At 39.1% G+C, this 21,196-nt stretch overlaps 1 protein-coding gene across 3 annotated transcripts in view; it reads left to right on the top strand.

The window, feature by feature from the left end:
- The window catches only part of TGFBR1 (transforming growth factor beta receptor 1), a 91,733-nt gene that overhangs the window by 20,948 nt on the left and 49,589 nt on the right, over positions 1-21,196 (top strand). The gene's annotated exons all lie outside the window — the stretch shown is intronic.

The raw sequence follows: 21,196 nt of genomic DNA, 5'->3' as shown, positions 1-21,196 counted from the left end.
TTTCGTAGTAGAAACTTGAACGTTTGCTCACTCTGCGGGGGTTTGGAATGTTTGAATGGAAATGACTCTGAATTGATCAAACGCTTTTATTTCCTCGAAGGAACATCGCTAGAGATGTTCCATTTCTTGAGTGACAGTAGTTTGAATCAGTCGTCTGTGTAGCTGGTTTTCGAGGGAGTGTTTCCTGCGTTTTCCAAAATATTAAATTAGGATGGGGTATGGTCGTCACCTACCTCGCGGAAGGAGAAGTGAAAAACTTTGTTAGCATCCAAGTTATAGTACTAGAAACTGAAATATAGAGCCTTAGTGTAAGCAACTAAGATAAAGTGAAAGTACGTTTCTGTGTCTGTAATTGAACACCAAATGTTTTTAAAACAAAAAATTCAAGACTTAGGGTGCCAATTATTATTAATAGCTACTGTTTTTTAAGAGCTTACTATGATGCAGATGCATAAAGTACACCAAAGTACATTATCTAATCCTCACAACTAAACCCTTAGGGCTATGTGGCATTTGCCCCATTTTATTTATTTATTTATTTATGTCTGTGTTGGGTCTTCGATTCTGTGCGAGGGCTTTCTCTAGTTGCGGCGAGCGGGGGCCACTCTTCATCGCGGTGCGCGGGCCTCTCACTGTCGCGGCCTCTCTTGTTGTGGAGCACAAGCTCCAGACGCGCAGGCTCAGTAGTTGTGGCTCACGGGCCTAGTTGCTCCGCGGCATGTGGGATCTTCCCAGACCAGGGCTCGAACCCGTGTCCGCTACATTGGCAGGCAGATTCTCAACCACTGCGCCACCAGGGAAGCCCTGCCCCATTTTATAGATGAGAAAACTGAGATGTGGAGAGGCTAAGTACTCAATTATTAAGAGCTGGAGTTAGTACACTGAGGGTTCAGTGTTTCCAAAACCTATACACCTTAATATATACACCTCACTGTCTGGCATAGCCCATTTTTCTTTTTTAGTCCTCTAATAGTGATCTTTATTATTCACTTTTAGATTTTTGTCCTCACAATTAGAAAAACAGGTTGGCTTCTTTCTGACTCCTAGTACATTCCTTTTTTCTGGCCCTGCCACGCAGTGGTATCTAAATTCCCCAACCAGGGATCGAACCCGTGCCCCCTGCAGTGGAAGTGCCAAACCCTAACCACTCCTAGTACATTCTTGGAGTCCCTACACACTGGGCCTACATTAGAGGAAACAATGGAGTTTTGACATTGGCCTGAGAAGGGGGACAAGATAAATGTGTGGACAGGTGGGAGAATCAATATAGTTATGCATCAAGCATAAGTAACATTTCCACACCACTATTAACTCAAGTAGTGTAGTTCACTCTTTTCCACCTAGCTTAGCACACAAAGTGTTCGTGTATTCAAGCATCAGTATTGGACTTAATAGATGTACAGAGTATTGCTCAGCCCATGCCCTGGAGGAGCTTACAGACTACCCTGGCATGCCTACAATACAAAGCCGATCCAGGAGCTATTACTATGCTTAAGCCTAGACTACCTCAATTGGTCTGCCTGTTCTCCTTGATGATGTTGATGTTTCCATTCATCCTTTCATATATTCTGAAGAAGCGCAAATGCTTTTTAAAATTTATAATTTGACTTCCTTTTTAAGAGTTTGCAGTTGTTCCTTATTGTCTCGGCATCACTTTTGTATTTCTCTGCCCAGCTTCTGCTCTCTCCAACATAGATTTCTCTAGGGAAATTGGTTCCTTGTCCGTGGTACACAGTTTAGTACCACTATGTCTACATATATATCCTGTGTGAGAATGCTTCCTTTCTGCCATTTTATAACCTTTTCTTTCAAAACATGCCTAAAACCCAACTCTTATTTACATTAATGCCTCTTGAATGTTTTGTCCTTTCTTCATATGCAGCCATCAGTTTAGTCCTGCCTGTTACCCCTCAAATCCATTTGCTTTCCAGAGTTTCTCTCACCTAGGCTTTTTTATAGGCTGCTGCCAAGCTAATCTTCCTTAGCCATCCCCACAGAGGGTTTACGAGATTTCCCATTTGTATTCAGTGCTTAGAGCAGTACTTGAGGCTTATGATTAGGGCCATCTCTGTGTATCCAACCAGAGATCTCACATCCCACTACTGCAAACCCTCGATTCCAGCGTTTTCTATTTTTCCACCCACTCCACTTTTCAGCCTTTTCACTACATATTTAATTTTGCCCCTTTTGGGAGTGTGAGGAGAGAAGTTCTCAGTCCTGACTTCCTATACTGCTTTAGTTTGTGAACTCTTTATTTCCCTGAACTGTATAGAACTTACACTTTGTGTTGTCTATTTCTACCATGTTGCACTGTTACTTAAAAATACTCTCGAACGTGTTATAAGTACCCAGAGGGCAAGGATCATGCCTTTTATTTCTTTTATGGTCTCAGAACCTAGCACTATGTTTTATATTCTGTTCCACTTAAATGCTTGTTGTTTAAATTAATTCTGTTTGACTTGAGTATTCCTTTAGTGTTTATACTGTTATATGTAAGTACAGTTTATACAATATTAATTGAGAATTCTGTGTACAATCAGGAAAAGTCATGTGATGTGGTAAAAGAAGCAGTTGGTTATTAGATTTGGTTATTAGCCCCAACTTCTAGATATGCAGAAAATGGGGATGATACCTACTTTGTCTAGTTTATGAGATTGTGAAGATCAAATGAGAAAATTGTATTGGCATTTGAGGTTGCTATTTTGTATTGTTATTAATAGGAGGGCTGATGTTCAACCAGCAATTCCCACTGGGCCACGTGTGTTTTGATTGGTTAGACATTCTTTCTGATTGGTTGGTACCACTGGGGTGCTAGTTGTTAATACTTTTAATATCACCCCTGCAGAGAGGCATCAGTATTCAAAGAGGGAAGTGAGTATTCTAGACTGAAGTGACTGGGGGAGGCTTCCTGGACACTTTAGGACTTAAACTGACTTTGAAGGGTGGCTAGAATTCAGTTGGGCAGAGAGGGGGATTTGATGAGTGTTAAGCTCTCTCTTTGTAAGCTGTGTCCCCCAGCTCCCCTAGGGCAGGAAGCAAAAGCTTCTATTGTCTGGCTGGCAAGTTACTCTTTATAGAGTTAATTTCCTTATTCTGAAATGTGGGGTTTGGATATATTAACCACTGTTATTTTTTCCCAAATTAAAAATTCTCTAATATGTGACTGGAAACAGAAAGGTAATCTAAGTGGGATGAGTAAGGGAGAGTAATATAATGGGATGCCCACCAGGGCTAGGCATTCAAATGTTGAAAGTCATAAATCACTGAGTTTACAGATGGAAAAGCATAACTCTAGAGATTAGGTGAATTTCTCAGGGTTGGGCAGAACCAGGACAGGAACTTTGATTTTTCTGATTCTAGGTCTTGTGTCCTATATGGCAGTTTAAAATGTGAAGGATTTGGAGGGGGGAGGAACAGAGTTAATGGAGTGACTTACCTAAGTGAAGTTACCTTGAATTTCACAGAGCTTAAGAAAAGTGAGTTCTGAAAGTGGGAGGGAGGGGAAATAATTATAGGTTATAAAGTCCTCAATAGAAGGTCAGTACCTTTTTTATACTGCTGAAAAAAGGGCCTGGTGTAGTGCTTTTTTTTTTTTTTTTTTTTTTTTTTTTGCGGTACACGGGCCTCTCACTGTTATGGCCTCTCCCGTTGCGGAGCACAGGCTCTGGACGCACAGGCTCAGCGGCCATGGCTCACGGGCCCAGCCGCTCTGCGGCCTGTGGGATCCTCCCGGACTGGGGCACGAACCCACGTCCCCTGCATCGGCAGGTAGACTCTCAACCACGCAGGGAAGCCCGTGTAGTGCTTATTGATTGAGAAAAGTAGGCTTATAGTAGTTTGGAAATTTTGGTTTAATTGAAGTGGGATGTAATCGAAAGGCCTTGTAGCACATGGTTAGGTTTAGAATTTTAGATGATCTACTTTGTTGTTGAAATTAAATGGGGAGGAACTTCCCTGGTGGCACAGGGGTTAAGAATCCACCTGCCAATGCAGGGGACACGGGTTCGAGCCCTGGTCCGGGAGGATCCCACATGCCGTGGAGCAACTACTGAGCCTGTGCTCTAGAGCCCGTGAGCCACAACTACTGAAGCCCATGCTCCTCAACAAGAGAAGCCACCTCAATGAGAAGCCCTTGCACCGCAACAAAGAGTAGACCCTGCTCACAGCAACTAGAGAAAGCCCTGGCACAGCAACGAAGACCCAACACAGCCAGAAATAAATAAATTAATTTAAAAAAAGAAATTAAATGGGGAATGGACATGTTCAAAATAATGAAGAAGGAGATAAATCTTGTTCCTGTGGGGAAGGATGCTCCTGTGAAGACTTTTGTTGACAGCTTCTCCTAGGCCTAATTGAAACAGTTGCCTGAACTCAATGCTGTTCTTTAGTACAGTTGTATTGTATCAGATATGTTCATGTCTAATGAAGTGGGTTTTGAAAATGCCAGTATCCTATGGATGGCCCTTTTGATATGAGAACATGTCTTTTCAAACCACAGAATCGCCTGCACATGTCAAAAAACCTCATGCCTTTTGCTGTTCTTTCTTGGTCATGGCTTGCATAATGCAACTTTTTCTGAAAAGATGGACGCTGGTTTGATACCATGTGATTGGGTCACATCTTCGCCTCCTGGTTCTGGAATTGACAGCAGATGCTGGCATGTTTCTCAGGAATTTTCATGTCTTGTTACATAGAACTGGCTGAAAAAAACTTTTGGAATCTTCTCAAAATTTATAGTCTGTCTTGACCCAGCCTAACTGCAATACTTAGGATAATATTTAATGCATTATTTAATGTAATTTTCTCAATATCAAATCTAAGCAGTTTCCATAAACATTAAGATTTGCTGCTACGCTGAATTAGATCCAGGTTTAGCTGTACAGTTTTAGTCCAAAACTGCAAGTAAGTTTCTTATGGTTACCCTTTTTACATGTGAACTTAACGATTGATTGACTTGTAGGCTTTTTGCCTTAGACACTTTCTCAAACACTAGGTAGAGTAAGTCTGATTGGTTTTATGGGTCAAATTTTATAGATCACATCTGGCCTTTTGTAAAGCTGCTCTTTCATTTTGGCAATCTGAGAGCAATATACATTATACAGAATGATTTATAACAAAAATATTATGACTTGCAGGATGTACATACAGGTTGCTTTGACATTTCTGTGAAGGTTCAGTGGTCCTTGCATCATTTTATCAATCTGTAAGGAATATATTTTAAGAATGTGCTAGGAATTCTACCTGCCTTGTCTCATTTAATTCTCATAACCAGCCTTGGATGATAGTTGTGTAATAGTACAAAAGCTTCTTACTTTTGTACCAGTTAATTTCCAAAAGACTCTCTTTTTAAAAAAAATAATTAATTAATTAATTAATTAATTTTTTTGCGGTACGCGGGCCTCTCACTGTTGTGGCCTCTCCCGTTGCCGAGCACAGGCTCCGGATGCGCAGGCCCAGCGGCCATGGCTCACAGGCCTAGCTGCTCTGCGGCATGTGGGATCTTCCCAGACCGGGGCACGAACCCGTGTCCCCTGCATTGGCAGGCGGACTCTCAACCACTGCGCCACCAGGGAAGCCCTGTCGTTCATATTTTAATCATAAATACATTTGTAAAAGGAAGACACTGCTTCAGATGGAACAGATAGTGACTAACAGTAGTCCAACCACTGAGACTCAAATGATTGTGCATTACCATTAACTCCATCAGCCTGGGTAGGCAGAGTTGTCAGGATTTTGCTCAGATTGGAACTTAGTTTGTTCCTTTGAAAGTTTGTAAATAGAAGAGCTTCTGTGTTTCCATTCTACAGACCAGGAAACTGAGGTCATGATGTTAATGAATGATGGAGCCTGTGTTTAACCTTTGCAGAGTGTGTACTCTTTCCTCTACATCATGCTGCTTTCATACACAGTAAATATCTTTTTTTTTTTTTTTTTGGCGGTTCGCGGGCCTCTCACTGTTGTGGCCTCTCCCGTTGCGGAGCACAGGCTCAGCGGCCATTGCTCACGGGCCCAGCCGCTCCGTGGCATGTGGAATCTTCCCAGACCGGGGCACGAACCCGTGTCCCCTGCATCGGCAGGCGGACTCTCAACCACTGCGCCACCAGGGAAGCCCAGTAAATATCTTATAATGCTCATTTTGTCAGGGAGGTTTTCTTCCTTCCTTCCTCCCTCCCTCCCTTCTTTCCTTCCTTCTTTCCTTCACCATGAGAATATGCTTCAGCTTGTCTTTATTACAGTTTGCATCTTTGCAGCTTACTCAGATGCTTGCAGTCTTTCTTTGACGTTATATTTTTAGGTAATTCGAATCTCTCCAATGATTCTAATGATGGTTGATCCCTCACTATTTGTGTTGATTTATTTATATTCATAGCAAACTCTTTGCTTCTCAAATTAACATAGGCACAGACCTGAAAATTTGAATCAGAGAAGAGAAAAAAGCTATCATTGTCCATCGTTAACATTTTGGCTTATTCTATCCCTTTGCATTTTTTTGTATAATATAATCATTCTTTAATCATTCTGTCTCAATAGTTTATCAAAGCTAAATAAATATGTTTTTAAGATGGCAGAGCTTTGGCTTGTAGAAGAAATAGCTCATTTAATCTTAGCAAATATTTAGTAATGGTCAACTCAGTGGGAGGTATAGAAAAAGACGCACACTTGCTTTCAAGGAGTATGATGCTGGGGAAATATGAATACAGATTCAGTAATAGCAACCACAGGGATTGCTCTCTAAAGGTGATAGGACTTGATCTTGTGCCTTGCAGAATAGGTAGGGTTTAGAGAGGATGAGGGGCAGAGGGAAAGTACTCCTAGGTAGGGGAGGATGATGTGAGTGAAGAAGGAGCATGCTAAGTTTAAAAATTTTAAGGGGAGGAATGGAAGTTCATGATTTAAAGGGTGGGCTCAGAGAATTATGAACCTTGAAAATCAGGAAAAAGAATGTTTAACTGCACCACAGAGGAAATGGAGTAGGGTGGCTACCTAGGAGGTTTTGGAGTAGGTATGATGGCCTTGGGAATGGAGTGAATGGGTGGCTCTGTGACATTTTAAAGAAGTAGGAGCAGCTGGTAGTCATGCCTTTGCATGGCTGTTGCCTTGCCTGCAGGCTCTTGGCTTCCTCCCTCACCTCTTCTATGTCTTTGCTCACATGTCACCTTTTTCTCAAAGAGACTTACCCTGACCACCCTTTTGTAATTGTCATTACCTTGCTTTGCTTTTTCTTTCTTTCTTTCTTTTTTTTTTTTGCGGTACGCGGGCCTCTCCCATTGCAGAGCACAGGCTCCCGACGCACAGGCTCAGCAGCCATTGCTCACGGGCCCAGCCGCTCTGCGGCACGTGGGATCTTCCCAGACCGGGGCACGAACCCGTGTCCCCTGCATCAGCAGGCTGACTCTCAACCACTGCGCCACCAGGGAAGCCCTGCTTTTTCTTTTTTTTAACACTACCTTCTGAAATACAGTATTTACTTACCATATTTACTTATTTACTATGTTTATTGTTTCTCTCTAACTACTAGGATATAAGCTTCATGAAAGTGTATATCTTTGTTTTGTTAATCAGTGTATCTAGAGTGCAAAGAAAGTGCCTGGTGCATCGTAGGCACTCAGTAAATATTTGTTCAATGGCAGTCAGTGGCTCTTAACTGTAAAAAGGTGGAGTACAAAAGTTAAGAAGGACTCTATGAAGTAAAAAAAGAATGACTCCAGGATTTTTATACCTATATAATGCCTTTAACTAGTAAGGAATTTGGTGAGAGAAAGATAGAAGGGTAGTGAATTCTGATTTGAGCATGTTGAGTTTGAGGTGAAAGTAGGATAGGCAAGTGAAATGGTTCAGTAGGCAGCAACAATATAAGACTGGAACATGGTTGGAATGGGAGAGGACCTTAGGCAGAGAAATGATTATCAGCATATCCTTCCACCCCATTCTTTTGGATTCTCATGCCCCGCAAACCACCTTAAGTGGAGTATTTATTTTGATCCTGAATTCCTGGCTTAGATGTGGAGCCTTGCTCAGTTCACTGTTAGATTCTTCACTCCCGGTTGCAGGTCCATGTTTTGTTACCCACCCCCACCCCCACCCCCACGCCAAAGAAGTATATATTCAGAATCATTTGTGAACTTCTGGTTCTACTGAAATTGGCCTTTAGGCTATGCTGCTTTCTCTGCAGTAATATGACTGACTTCCTGGGAATCTGCTCTGGTTCCTGGCTGAGGTACAAGAGAGGGAGTTTCTTGTTTGAGGCCTGCATTTACTCCACTGGCTTCACGTCACGGTTGTGACGTTAATGGGTATTACCTTACTGTCTCTTGGAGCTTCCTGATGGCAATATTGTTAAACGCTTTTCATGCTACTGTTTTTCTCTGTGAACCAAACACTGGTGCACTTGTACATATCTCTAGACCATCTTTATTTTTCTCTTTGGATTGATCTAACTTATTTGTTTTCCTTCCAATTTTGAAGGCATTTAAATCATGTGACTTGGTTGCCAGAAATGTAATAAAATCTTTATGGGAACAGGTATAAGAGCCCCCACATATTTGTCTGGCATTAGATTCTAATCAGTGTGTCTCTTTGTCTGGCATTAGATTCTAATTGGTGTGTCTCTCTGGGACTCACTTTTCGCAGGAGGATAACACCTAACTTAAATGATGATTGTGAAAATAATATGTATCAATAGTAGTGTTTATAGAGTACCTAGCACATAGCCTGACACTGATAAATATTCAATAAATGAGACATACATTTAAATAAGTGAAGAAATGCCTTTTGGAAGAGGAAATACATGTCTGTGTAATGAAGAACTATGATTAATTGGTAGACTGAGAGGCAGATTTCACTCAATGTAAGAAAGGACTTTGTATCAATGGGAGCTGTCATGAAGTGGAACATTATAAGGTGTTATGTTCCCTGTCACTGGAAATATTCAGGCAGAGGTGGGAGGCAGAGATAACCTTCTGTCCAAGAAGTTGTAGAACACATTTCTTGAATTAGGTGAGAGGATGGAATTGATTATCTCCAAGCTCTTCTTCTATCCCAGAATTCTGTACTTACAGGTGTAGTCCAGGCTTCCTTGCTCATTGCTTTTAGCCAGCATACAGGCTCTCAACTTCCCTAGCATTCACGGCTTCAAGATGAGCACTGTTTTATAACTTTATCTTATTGTATGGGAAAAATTTATTCAGTGCTTGGCTTGTCCTCTGGCCGTTTTCTATAAAAGAATTTAGGACGCTTGAAATAAAAATATATGCAGTAAGACCAAAACTAGTGATCAGAAGGATAAGAACCAATAAGTAAAAGAGGAAAAGAAAGAGAAAAATTAGCTATAACTTTTACCTGAGGAAAGCTTTAGTAGTTGAGCACAATAATTAACTTTGAGTTTTCCAGGATTGAGGGCAATAAGGGAACCCTGAGAGTTTGCATAGATCTCATTGCCTGTTGTTGAGAACACATGAGGAGGCTGCCACCTTCCTTAATAAAATGGAGCCCCCAAACACGAAGACTGCAATGCAGGGAGAATTTCCAAGTGTTAAAAGAGTTCCAGGACCTGGCAGCCCTGATTCTTGTTCTCAGCCTTCCTCTTTAATATGTTTGAGGATTCAGTTTAGTGCTGCTGCTACCATTTTTATTCTGTACTCTAAGGACACACTAGTTTTACCTTAATGCCAGTGAAACAGCTGGTATAAGGCTGGAATGTTTAAATCAAGCTATCCTAAAAGCTATGGATAGAAAGCAACATAAAACTATTCATTCTGGTTTACAAAGACTCTGTCTTCAGGTCCTTATCTTTTGGCCTGTCTCCATTTGGCAGACAGAGTCTGAATACTGCCACCAAGTGAACTGAGCCAGACATCTACCTCTTTTCCCACAGGCCCAACTCAGCAAGGTCCAGAGTGTGTCTTTGCTTGGGTTTCCTGTTTGAAGAACTGCCTCCTTTCTGGGTGATGAATTATGGGAATGATGACTTCCTTTAGGAGAGACTGCACTTACCTAGAGAGCATATGTTGGTTGTATAGTAACCCAATATTCATATGAAAGATACCCACGTATGTTACCATAAAGGACATTCTTTGGTTAGAGACATGCTTATTTCACTGGGGAAAACAAGTTTCTCTCTGCTCTTGAGCATAATCTATTATAGAAATCTTTGTATAAGGGGCATTGGGAAAAAAGTGAAGAATTTGGGTTTATCACTCTCCATGACTTGAATGAATTCACTTGCCTTGCGTATTCTGCAGTTGCAGAGTTACTTTAGGCCTGTTCCAGTGTTTCCTTGTTCTAATCAACAGGCTGAACCTCCTTATTTTTGTTCACTTGCTTCAGGATAACCATTCCATCTAGATTTCCGAGGTGTGGACCTCACTGATTGCATAATAGTGTATATTTATAGTTCTAGGACACCTTGTACAGGCATCCTGTTACATTTCTACAATATAAGATCTTTAAATATGTATGGAAATAACAAATAGCTCCCATGCAGAAAAGCAAAGACAAATTTTTTTTTTTTTACTAGAAATAAGGACTAATATACATATATCAGAGCACTGAACATAGAGGAGATAAACCTGAAGAGGAATATAGAGATAAAAGCAGTAATGGTGGCTTTTCATTTATACAAACACACAAACTCTTACCCTCTCTCTCTCCTCTCTCTCTCTCTCTCTCTCTCTCTCTCTCTCTCTCTCCCTCTCCCTCTCCCTCTCTCCTCTCTCTTCTCTCTCTCTCTCTCTCTCTCTCTCTCTCTCTCTCTCTCTCACACACACACACACACACACACACACACACACACACACACACACACACATACAATATGTGTATGGGGCTTTTTTTTCTTGATGTATTCATTCCCAAACCAAACTATAATGTGCTCTAATTGAGTCTCTTTGTTTAGCACATGGCTATTGATTTGAGTACTTTCTCCAATTGAAAAACTGACATTTAAATTTTGTTATTCAGTGTACAGCTGATTTGAATAAAACGCCAAGATTGTGTATTGTAGATTTCCTTCAACAATAATTATATGTAATTATTTTACCAAAATAAACAAGTTAAAGTAGTTTTAGCTATTTTATCTCATTTCACATTTGGGGAAAAAATTACAGACCAGGGATAGAGTTTGCTCTTGTTTCTCAATGAGGAAAGCTAATTTCTGATTGCTAGTTCCAGCTGGTTCCACCAGAGAAGTGTGTAGTTGATGCTAGTAAAGAGCACTGAGCATGTGGAGAGGAAGCGCAACTGGAAATAGGTCAGGCTGGCCACATGCTGCTAAAACAGGTGACAGTTTTCATGAGTGTGGTATCTCAGAAATTTTAAGGAACCTGTGAAGATTAACTGAGTTTATGCTCCTAAACTTGGAGCATACTTCCTGGCACATAGAAAACATGAAGTAAATGATTGTTATTAAGAAAATTGTTTTTTATAGAATCATAGAATTTTTAGACTAGAAAGGACCATGAGACCGTGATTATCATTTTGTCTAACGTTATAAGTTAGGAAACTGGAGCTCAGACATTACGTGGTATTTCAGGATAAGCAGGATAATTTCAGGATAATAATTCAGCTAATGACTGAACAGGAATCCACTCCCTCCTCACAATTTTATTTAGCATCCCTTTTCTGACTCAAGCCTCCATTAGGGAGAATGATGTTTTTAAAATTGCCTAACTTTGTGGAAGATTTCTTTAAATACTATCAAATCAGACCCTAACAGATGGATGCATAGATGGATACATAATGATAAAATCAGTATAGCAAAATAGTAGCAGTTATGGAATTTAAATGGTGGTTATAGAGGTGTTCACATTTCTGTCAATTTTTCTGAATGTTTGAAAATGTTCATAATATAATGTTGGGGGTGGACTAAAAAAAATCTATACCATCTCCTCACCCCAGATATGTTTCTATTACTGATTTCTTTGAACACAGACCAACCAGCGGTACTTGCTACAGCCAAAGGAAATAAAACAACTGGGGGTCCAGGGCCCTCTGGCATGCACATTCTAGACCCTTTCCTTGACAGTCTCCAGGGATTGAGAACCACAGGTCTGTTTCAAGTTTTTCTGTCCTTTTCTTTCTTTTCTCTATCCTTTTTTTAAATTACAAGTGATAGTTGTGCATTGCAAATTTGAAATTCCCTACTCACCAACAAACAAGCCAATTAACACAATTAGCACTATAGGTGACTTTCCTATGAACAAAGGCTCTATTTTTTTTCTTTCTATTGTTTTGCTTTCTCCCTTTCTGTGGTAAATTTTACTTTTGTTCTTTTCCTTCTTATTTTTAATGCCTTTATAATCTTGAGTATTTCTATTCTTATATAATCTTTCTCCCCAAGATCACAATTGTTTCTTCCACCTTATCCTTTAAAAACAAAACAAAAACAAAAATGTGGCCACATAAATATTCTTTTAGCTGGGGCCTTTCCGCCCTTTCTTATATATCACCTAAGTTTTGTCAGATCCAGCCTACCCTTGCCTTGTGATGGGAGAAGGCGAAGGAGGGAGTTTCAATAAATTGGGTTTTAGGACTCAGGCAGAAACCTTAGGGGATACTCTTCAAGGGTCAGCAGACTCAGAATTAGCTGTGCATTGCAAACAGATGGTATGCCCTAAGGAAATAGTTGCTCTAAGCAATTGGGTCCTTGCATCTAATTTAGCTTAGAGATCCTGGAACAGGGAAAACAAGTCTCATGAAGCAAATGAGTATAATCACCTATGAACCATTATAAACCATAGCTAGGGCCTAATAACTATTAACTTATGTATAGACGTCATAACTCTGTGCCGCCATATACACATGCTGCATAATTCTGTACAACATAATTCTGTGCTGTATCTTCTATTCTCCAAAGGATAAGTAACATCAAGCCTTAGCAGACTCTAACCAAGCCCCTGCTAGAGGCCTTCTTCAGTAACCAAAATGGTACTAGTAATTGGAAAGCTGAATTCCTAATGCTAAGTCTTGGGACGTCTAGATTTTGAGGTCTGAAAACTTTTAGGTTGATTACAGTACATCCCCAAGCTCCAGTTTTTATATACACATAGTTTAGTCTTAAAAGGGTAGTGTTCCTCAAAGGAGTTCAGACAACCCTAGCTGCTTGCATCCTCATGCCCCAAGGGAGGCCATGGATTCAAAGGTTAGAAATATTGTAACAATATAACTATAATAAAAGCGTCTCATTTTGAGTGGGCTTTTCTGCCCTTGCTTGGTTTAGTTCAGGTTTCTCTAGGAGACTGTAACTAGAATTGAACTGCTTTCTTTGACTTTTTATTTGACAAGGGAGATGACCATTTCAGACTAGGGAAGGCAAGAAGGTTATAGCCTGTGTAAGTTGTGGTTCACCAAGTCTCAGATTTCTAACAGTATCTATCATCTTCCTTTTGGCTAAATTCTGTTATTTTTTCCTTTGTTTTGCAAAGGGGTGGGAATGACATAAAGCTAAATACCAAGAGACTCAATTAAGAGTAGAAAATGTGATTGCTTCTGTGGAGCGGGAAATAGGAAGGGTTGATTGTTCAGGAGTTGTTACCTTTTTTTTTTTTTTTTTTTGGTAACAGTCTTGTAGAACTATTTGACACCTTAAACTCTATACATATACAACTTTGATCAAAATAAATCTAAGTTAAAAAAATTAATGGTAAATATATGGCAGTTAGAAATCCATGAGTGCTTAGTAAATATGAAGGATTGAATTCCCCTGTTGAAGAGACAGACTCTTAGATAGGATTAATACAGACACAGAGGCCTGCAATCTAACAAAGTTTTTCAAGAGACACTTAAAGTGACATCAAAGGTTGAAAGAGTGGAATAGAAAAAGGCAAATCTGACCCCAAAAAAAGTAGGTATGATAAGATTAGTACCTGACAAAATAAAATTCAAACTACAATAGCATTAAAGGGAAGAAAGAGATGTATTATATTTTATTTTGATAAGAGGTACCATCTCTTAAGACATGTCATGAATCTTTATGCAACTAATAAAATATTGTCAAAATATGTAAGGCCAGAATTGTTAAAAATACAAGAAGACATTGATAATTTCACTGTTTGTAGATTAAGAAAGCAGTGCTTGAATAACATAATAATAAATAATGTATTCCAATTTCATAATCATGAATAATATTTTTGCAAAATAATTCTGCAATTTTCCAGGAAATTGATGATTTGGAAGTCAATAAAGAAAGGTCAGATTAAAAATTAACAACCAAAAAAAAAAAAACCAAAATAAAAAATGTATCTACTTGGAAATGTAAGATTATTCTTCTAAATAATCCTCAGGTTAAAGAAGAAATTACAATTGTAAATTACAAGCCATTTAGAAATGAACAAGAGCATATCAAACCTAGTGGGAGTTTTGCTGAAGGAGTACCCAAAGGAAAATCTGAAAGTAAGAATATTCAAAATCAAGCCATAGACCAAGTAAATACAAAGAAAATAAGGATTTAGAAACAAATTAAAAAAAACAGATATGATACATAGAACCCCAAATCAGTTCTTTGTAAACACATTATTAAAATAGACAAATATTTGGTAAATCTAAAACAGAAAGACATGGATAGAAAAATGGCAAAGGAGAATGGTGTCTTTTTGTTGAACTGTAATGTATTTTAATGTCCAGTTTCAGTTTTTTTCTCTTTAAGGTTAGTGCTTTTTGAATGCCACTTGATTAATATTTCCAGATTCAATGTCTTGACAATGTTTTTCTGTGTTTTCATCTAAAAGGCTTCTTGTTTTACCTTTCACTTTGAGATGCACAGTCCATTTGGAGTTGATTTTTGATTATGGTACGAGATTTTATTTTATTTTTTTCATTTTAAAAATATGTATGCCCAGTTGACCCAGTACTATTTGTTGGTAACGCCTTCCTTTTCCTAGTACACTGTGTTGTCACGTGTACTATAAATCAAGTAGTTGTATATGTGAGTCTGTTTCTGGAATCTCTATTCTATTTCATTGGTCTATTTGCCGTTGTGCCAATACCACACTGTCTTAGTATTATAATGTTATAATGGGTCTTGATATCTAGTAGTTAGGTTTTCCAAAAGCATTGTTTTTGAAGATTGCTTTGGCTGTTCTTGGGATGTTTTTCCACATAAATTTTAGAATCACCTTGTCAGTTCACACACACACACACACACACACACACACACACACAACCCAACCTGTAGGTTTTTTTTGTTTTGTTTTGTTTTTGCGGTACGCGGGCCTCTCACTGCTGTGGCCTCTCCCGTTGCGGAGCACAGGCTCCGGACGCTCAGGCTCAGCGGCCATGGCTCACGGGCCCAGCCGCTCCGCGGCATGTGGGATCTTCCCAGATCGGGGCACGAACCCGTGTCCCCTGCATTGGCAGGCGGACTCCCAACCACTGCGCCACCAGGGAAGCCCAACCTGTAGGATTTTGATTTGATTTTGTTGAATGTACAGATCACTTTGCAGAATATTGACAGTTTTACAGTATTGAACCATCTAGTGAGGAGGCTGGCATGTTTCTCCATTTATAGATAAATACATTTTATTTTATATTTTTCATAATGTCTATCAAGTATTGTTTTGAAGCTTTCGCTGTAAAGGTCTTACATGTTGTTTTTTGTTAGATTTATTCCTAGACATTTGATTTTGGGGGATGCTTTTGTGAATGATAATATTTTATAATTTGTGCTTTCTATTTGTTGCTGGTTTAAGAAAAGGCAATAACTTCTTTGTATAGTGACTTTGCTTTATCTTGAATAGGTGTTGAATTTTATCCGTATTTTTGTTTATGTGATCTATTCACATTTTCCTAAACTGCCTAAATAACTCTTATTCCTGAGTCTACATACAATATCTTTGTATATCACCGCCCTTGAATGACCTCCTTTCCTTTTTTAGCCTTCCATAAGCCTCAGTTGAGATGTCATCTTTGAGATAAGTCTCCCATTTCTGTGCTGCCTCTGCACTTTGTCCATATTACCCTTTATCAGTTGCATGTTTGTTCTCCACATTACATTGTGAGCTCCTTGAGAGTAGGAGTCTCATCCTAATCATCTGTCTTCCTAGAGGTGTGTTCTTTCTTCCTTCACAGATGACAACACAGTGTTCTTTTCTGGTAAAAGGTGTTCAGGCCTTATTCTCTGCTTCTAAAATTACTAACTACACAGGCCTTCGCCTCATATCTTCAACTATGGCTCTAGTAAGTCTTTTGCTGTTTGCTGGCCGAGGTGAAACTCTCCTCTGCCCTTAATTCAAAGGCAGCTGGTGGGTGGTTACCACTTCATTCTCTTACCACAGTTCTGTTTCATACGTCATTCCCCTATTCCAGAATGATATGCTACTTTCATTTAGGTTCATCACCATATCTCGGTATGTATGCAACCAACTCACTATGTCTCCTACAGCCACTCTTGCTTTCCAGAGGGAAAGGGTTGAAGCCTTTGTCTTGTTCTACTTGGGAGAGATCACCCTAGATTATCTAATAATCCTTTTTTTCTTTTTGTGCTTTTAGAATAAATCTAGATTACATTGGTATAACTTTTAGGGCACTCCTGTTTACTCATCTATAAAATAAAGGGTTAGGATCAGGTAATTATCAGTTGCCTTCCAGCGTGAACATTTTATGGTTTAATGAATTATGATTCTTTATCATTTGGGGGTATTACATATAAATGTGTATACTGGATGTGTCCCAACACTTTGTTAATTTGGGTTGGAACTGAAAACGTACTTCCCTGTAGGTATCTCTCACATGCTACAAGAGTGAAGTTCTTGGGTTAACCCTGTTCAAGCAGTCACATTGCTGAAAAACTCTGTATGGATATTTGTGAATGGAGAGAGAAACAGCTACCATGAATGCTCGCTTAGTGCTGTATGTGTGCATGTTTATATTATATTGTGTCAGTGTTGCCTCCTAGAGCTGTATAAAGGTTTGTGTTGGTTCTCTGTCCAGCATCTAGAACAGGAACTGGCACATTGTAGGTGTTAAAAATACTTGTTGAATGAGTGCATAAATGAATTTTTGAGCATTTTGTTATGTGCTAGGCACTGTTACTAAATCTTCTGTTATCTCATTTAACCCTCAAACCTTCTGAGATTGCTATTGTTATGCATTTAGGAAACAGGCTCCAAAAGTTAAGCAACTTCCTCAGAATTACTTAGAGGCTGATTGGCAGAGATAGGATTCGAACTTGTTTGTTTGTTTGTTTGTTTGGTCTCTGAATTTCATGAAAGAATGAAATGAATTACTGTTCTCTTGTAATACCCACTAGTCAACATAGAATCCAGTGAGAAACTGTATAAAAGTGTGTTTAGATTGGGGAAAATAAGAAATTCATTTATTTATTTTTTAGCACTCCCCATCATAAATACTAGTTTGTCCATTTTTTTCATGGGCTAGGGCGAGGCAGAGTGCACACATCTGCTCTGTATATTAACATACCCCCTCAACTCATTGCAGTGGAACAAAAACAAGAAGATCACCTGATAGGAATGGAATTATAATCACTTTGTATACAGCTTTAATAGTAAGATCATTCCTTTGTCCTTAAACATACTTCTATGAAGTATCAGCTTTAATCGCTATATAGTGTATAACTTACAATTGTATCATAATTTATTCTGTCATTGCCCTGTTGTCACTCATATAGGTTGTTTTCAACCATAAAATGCTGTAACAAACATCTGTGTGCTTATATCTTTGCTATCATCTATTGTTTCCTTAGACTAAATTTTAGGAAGTAGAATTAATGAATTAAAAGATATAGACTTTTTGTGTGTGTGTGCGGCACGCGGGCCTCTCACTGTTGTGGCCTCTCCCATTGCAGAGCACAGGCTCCGGACGCACAGGCTTAGCGGACATGGCTCATGGGCCCAGCCGCTCCGCGGCACATGGGATCCTCCCGAACCGGGGCACGAACCCATGTCCCCTGCATCGGCAGGTGGACTCTCAACCACTGCGCCACCAGGGAAGCCCGATATAGACTTTTTAAAGGCTCTTACTATATCTTTGCAAATTATTTTCCAGAAAGAACAGTTTGAAATTGACAATCCTTAGGGTTAAATATCCTGAGTTGGAGTTTTGAAGACAAGATAGGGAAGAGGGATGGAGCACAGAGGGGCATATTAAACATCTTTTATAACTTTGAAGAGATATAATACAGTCACATTTTTCAAAATTCAAAATGTGCAAATGGATTTATAGTGAAAAGTCTCCTTCCACTCCTATCTTCTGGGTACCCAGTTCCCTTCCTTGGAAGTCAGTGTTACCTGTTTCTTTTATATCCTTCCAGGGAGATATTTTGTAATATTTGCAAGCCAATATATGTATGCATTTTCCTCCCTCCCTCCATTCCTTCTTCCTTCCTTCCTTTTTCTAGCACAAATGTTACTATCTCTGTGATGACCTAGATGGGTGGGATGGGGTTGTGTGGGAGGGAGATCCAAGAGGGAGGGAATTAATGTATACATATAGCTGATTCACTTCACTGTACAGCAGAAACTAACACAACATTGTAAAAAATTATACTCCAATTAAAAAAATAAAATTTATATTAAAAAACAAATACAGTGTTGTGCACTATGTGGATTTTCACTTAATATGTCTTCAGGTAAGTCTACAATGTAGTACATAGAAAACATCGTATTTTTGTGTGTGTTTGTGGCTATATGATCTTCCATTTCATAGTGGTACCATTATTTTACCAGTTCTATTGATAGATGCATAGGAAAGATTACAGTCTAGTGTAACTGATTAGGAAATTAATAACCTATTATGTAAGTATATGTAAGCCACTTTACACATGTACAAATTTATCTATAAGCTATTTTCCTTCTGGGTCAGAGGGTATGTTCATTTGTAATTTTGAAAGTGTTGGGTTGTCCTCCATTTATATGATGAGAGAAGTTATTCTGGGCAATAGGATATTTTACGTCAAATGGGCTTGAGAGGTACCTACATGGGAATTTTGGACAGTTGAAAGGAGAGCACTGAGAATTGGGGAAAGGATTTCAAAAATGAAGGTAGTAAGGGATAAAAGAGAAAATTTGCTTGCTTGGCCATTTTATTGAGGACTCTGCTCGTAGCAACCAGCCACATACTAAAGAGATATTCCTTGGATGTTTTTTTAAGACACACATACTAGATCTCTCCTGTGTGCCAGGATCTAGGGATGCAGAGATGCTTAAAGCATTAAACTAGTTCCTGACCTGAAGCAGTTCATAGTTTAATGGAGGAAAAAGAATAAACGATTATAAAATGAGGTGCACTGCTGTAGTTATTGCACCTTGAAGATGTTAAGTTGAACTAGGTCAAAAAATGAAAACATGGATATTTAACATTTGATGTAACTTGTAAAATAATAGAATCTTACTATTTAAAGGATTGTTGAGTTTTGGACTAACTTTTCATTTATTACAGAAGATCCCTACTTCACGAACTCTGGCTATTGGTCATTAAGCCTCTGCTTAAATATCTCTAATGACAGGGAAGTCATAACCTTCTGAGCAGCCAATTCCATTGTAGGGAGGAGCTGTAGTTAGGAAATGATTCTTTATGAAACAAAATTTACCACATCCTGACCTCATGATTTGATTTAGTATTGGAGTAAGATAAATTGACTCAGTTGCTACATCTATAAAATGAGATTGTCTTCACAGCGATGGTATCTTTCAGATCAAACTTTGCTGAATTAATTCTTTGATTCTCTGACTCATTTACATGGCAGATTGATATTCAAGTAACACTTACTGATTAGTTGTTATATTGGACATTTGTGGGATTTTGTGCCCAGTTCTCCCTCTGTCTCCCCCATCACCATGGCTACAGTTAACAGTAAATGTTGTTGACTCTTTTTAAATCTGTTCTTAAACAGATTCCCCAAATCTACTAAGCAATTATCCTGCACTTGTGCAGTTTATTTTGAACCTAAGTGAAGGCCTTTGTAGTAATTGCCCCTATTAAATCTCATCTTGCCATTTAGGCAGCCTTTTCGTAGTGTGCTTTTCTCTGATAACAGTTAACATTATATCAGCTAATTCTGTGGAGCTTTGGAGACTAGAAAATGGAGGTATTGTGAAAATCAAGTGATTGAGAATTTCAAAGTGCCCTCATTCATTTGTTGAATTATATAAATGATTCTTCTTAAGTGCTTTAAAGGTGACAGAAGTAAATGGAATTTATCTGAAGAAATGTTTGGATAAGTCAGGTTTTTGTTTTGAAGCCCAACATTTTGGAGTGAAATGTTATCCAGACTGAAGGAGAACTTACTTTCACAATGTGAAATGTAATGGTGCTGTTATGTTGATAAGCTTGCGTTGACATTACTGCTGCAGAGCAACCCAGAGGGTGTGGAGTTAAGAAGAACCACTGAATCCTTTGAGGAACAAAGCCCTTAGCAGCAGGGTTTTGGCCTTGTTTATAGAGATATGCAGCATATTTTAAAAAGAGGAAGAGAACCTATGTGGTTCCCTAGACTTGGAAGAGGGAGAAGAGGAGAGGATAGGCCTCCTTGAGATGGGAGTGGAGAGAAGAGAGAAAGGTGGTTTACTCAGAGAAGCTTGAGTAGACCAGTAGACTAGATGGTAAATTGACATTAGTACTGGAAAGGATTTAACTTTGAACTTTTGCCTTTGCCTTTGCCAGCAATGGCGTGATCTTCTGCTTTTAAGCTAGTTAAGCGGACTGAATGAAAGGCATTGTGCGTGTTAGTTCCTTTACCTGTCTGTTGGTGTGTATTTGTTATATTTGGAAATACTGACTGTGCTGTAAAGAATAACTGTGCTGTAATAGACAGGGTAAGGGAAAGAAGTGTCGTTACCAGCACAGTCAGAGTGGTGAAAAGATTGGAATCCAGTGTCTGGTGAGAGCAGTCTTCATCCTCCTGTTCCTTTTTAGCTGCTGATCTGTCTTATGTCTTAGCAAGAAGAAACCTCTGAATCCTTCCAGGGGCCTTTTTTATCACAGATACTACTCTTGGAGGAATAGTGCTGTATTTGGTTTTGAATGTGTTGACTCTGCACTAACAGGTAAGACAAAGTACGCCCTGGAAGGCAGTTAGAAAAGGAGTTTGGAGAACAAGTGCAAGGAACGGGGAGTTTAGAGACAGATGTGAGCTGCAGCAAAGGGCTGAGTGTGCTGGTGGGCGCAGTGTCATGTGACTGAGACAGAAGGTTGTTAGTGTGTCTCATGTCCTAAAATATTTACAAAAGGATGAATTCAATCAAAA

Source organism: Leucopleurus acutus (assembly GCF_964270905.1).
Source record: "Leucopleurus acutus genome assembly, chromosome: 7".
Lineage (NCBI taxonomy): Eukaryota > Metazoa > Chordata > Mammalia > Artiodactyla > Delphinidae > Leucopleurus > Leucopleurus acutus.
The sequence above is the reverse complement of the archived record's forward strand: the minus strand, read 5'-3'. Positions and strand labels throughout refer to the sequence as shown.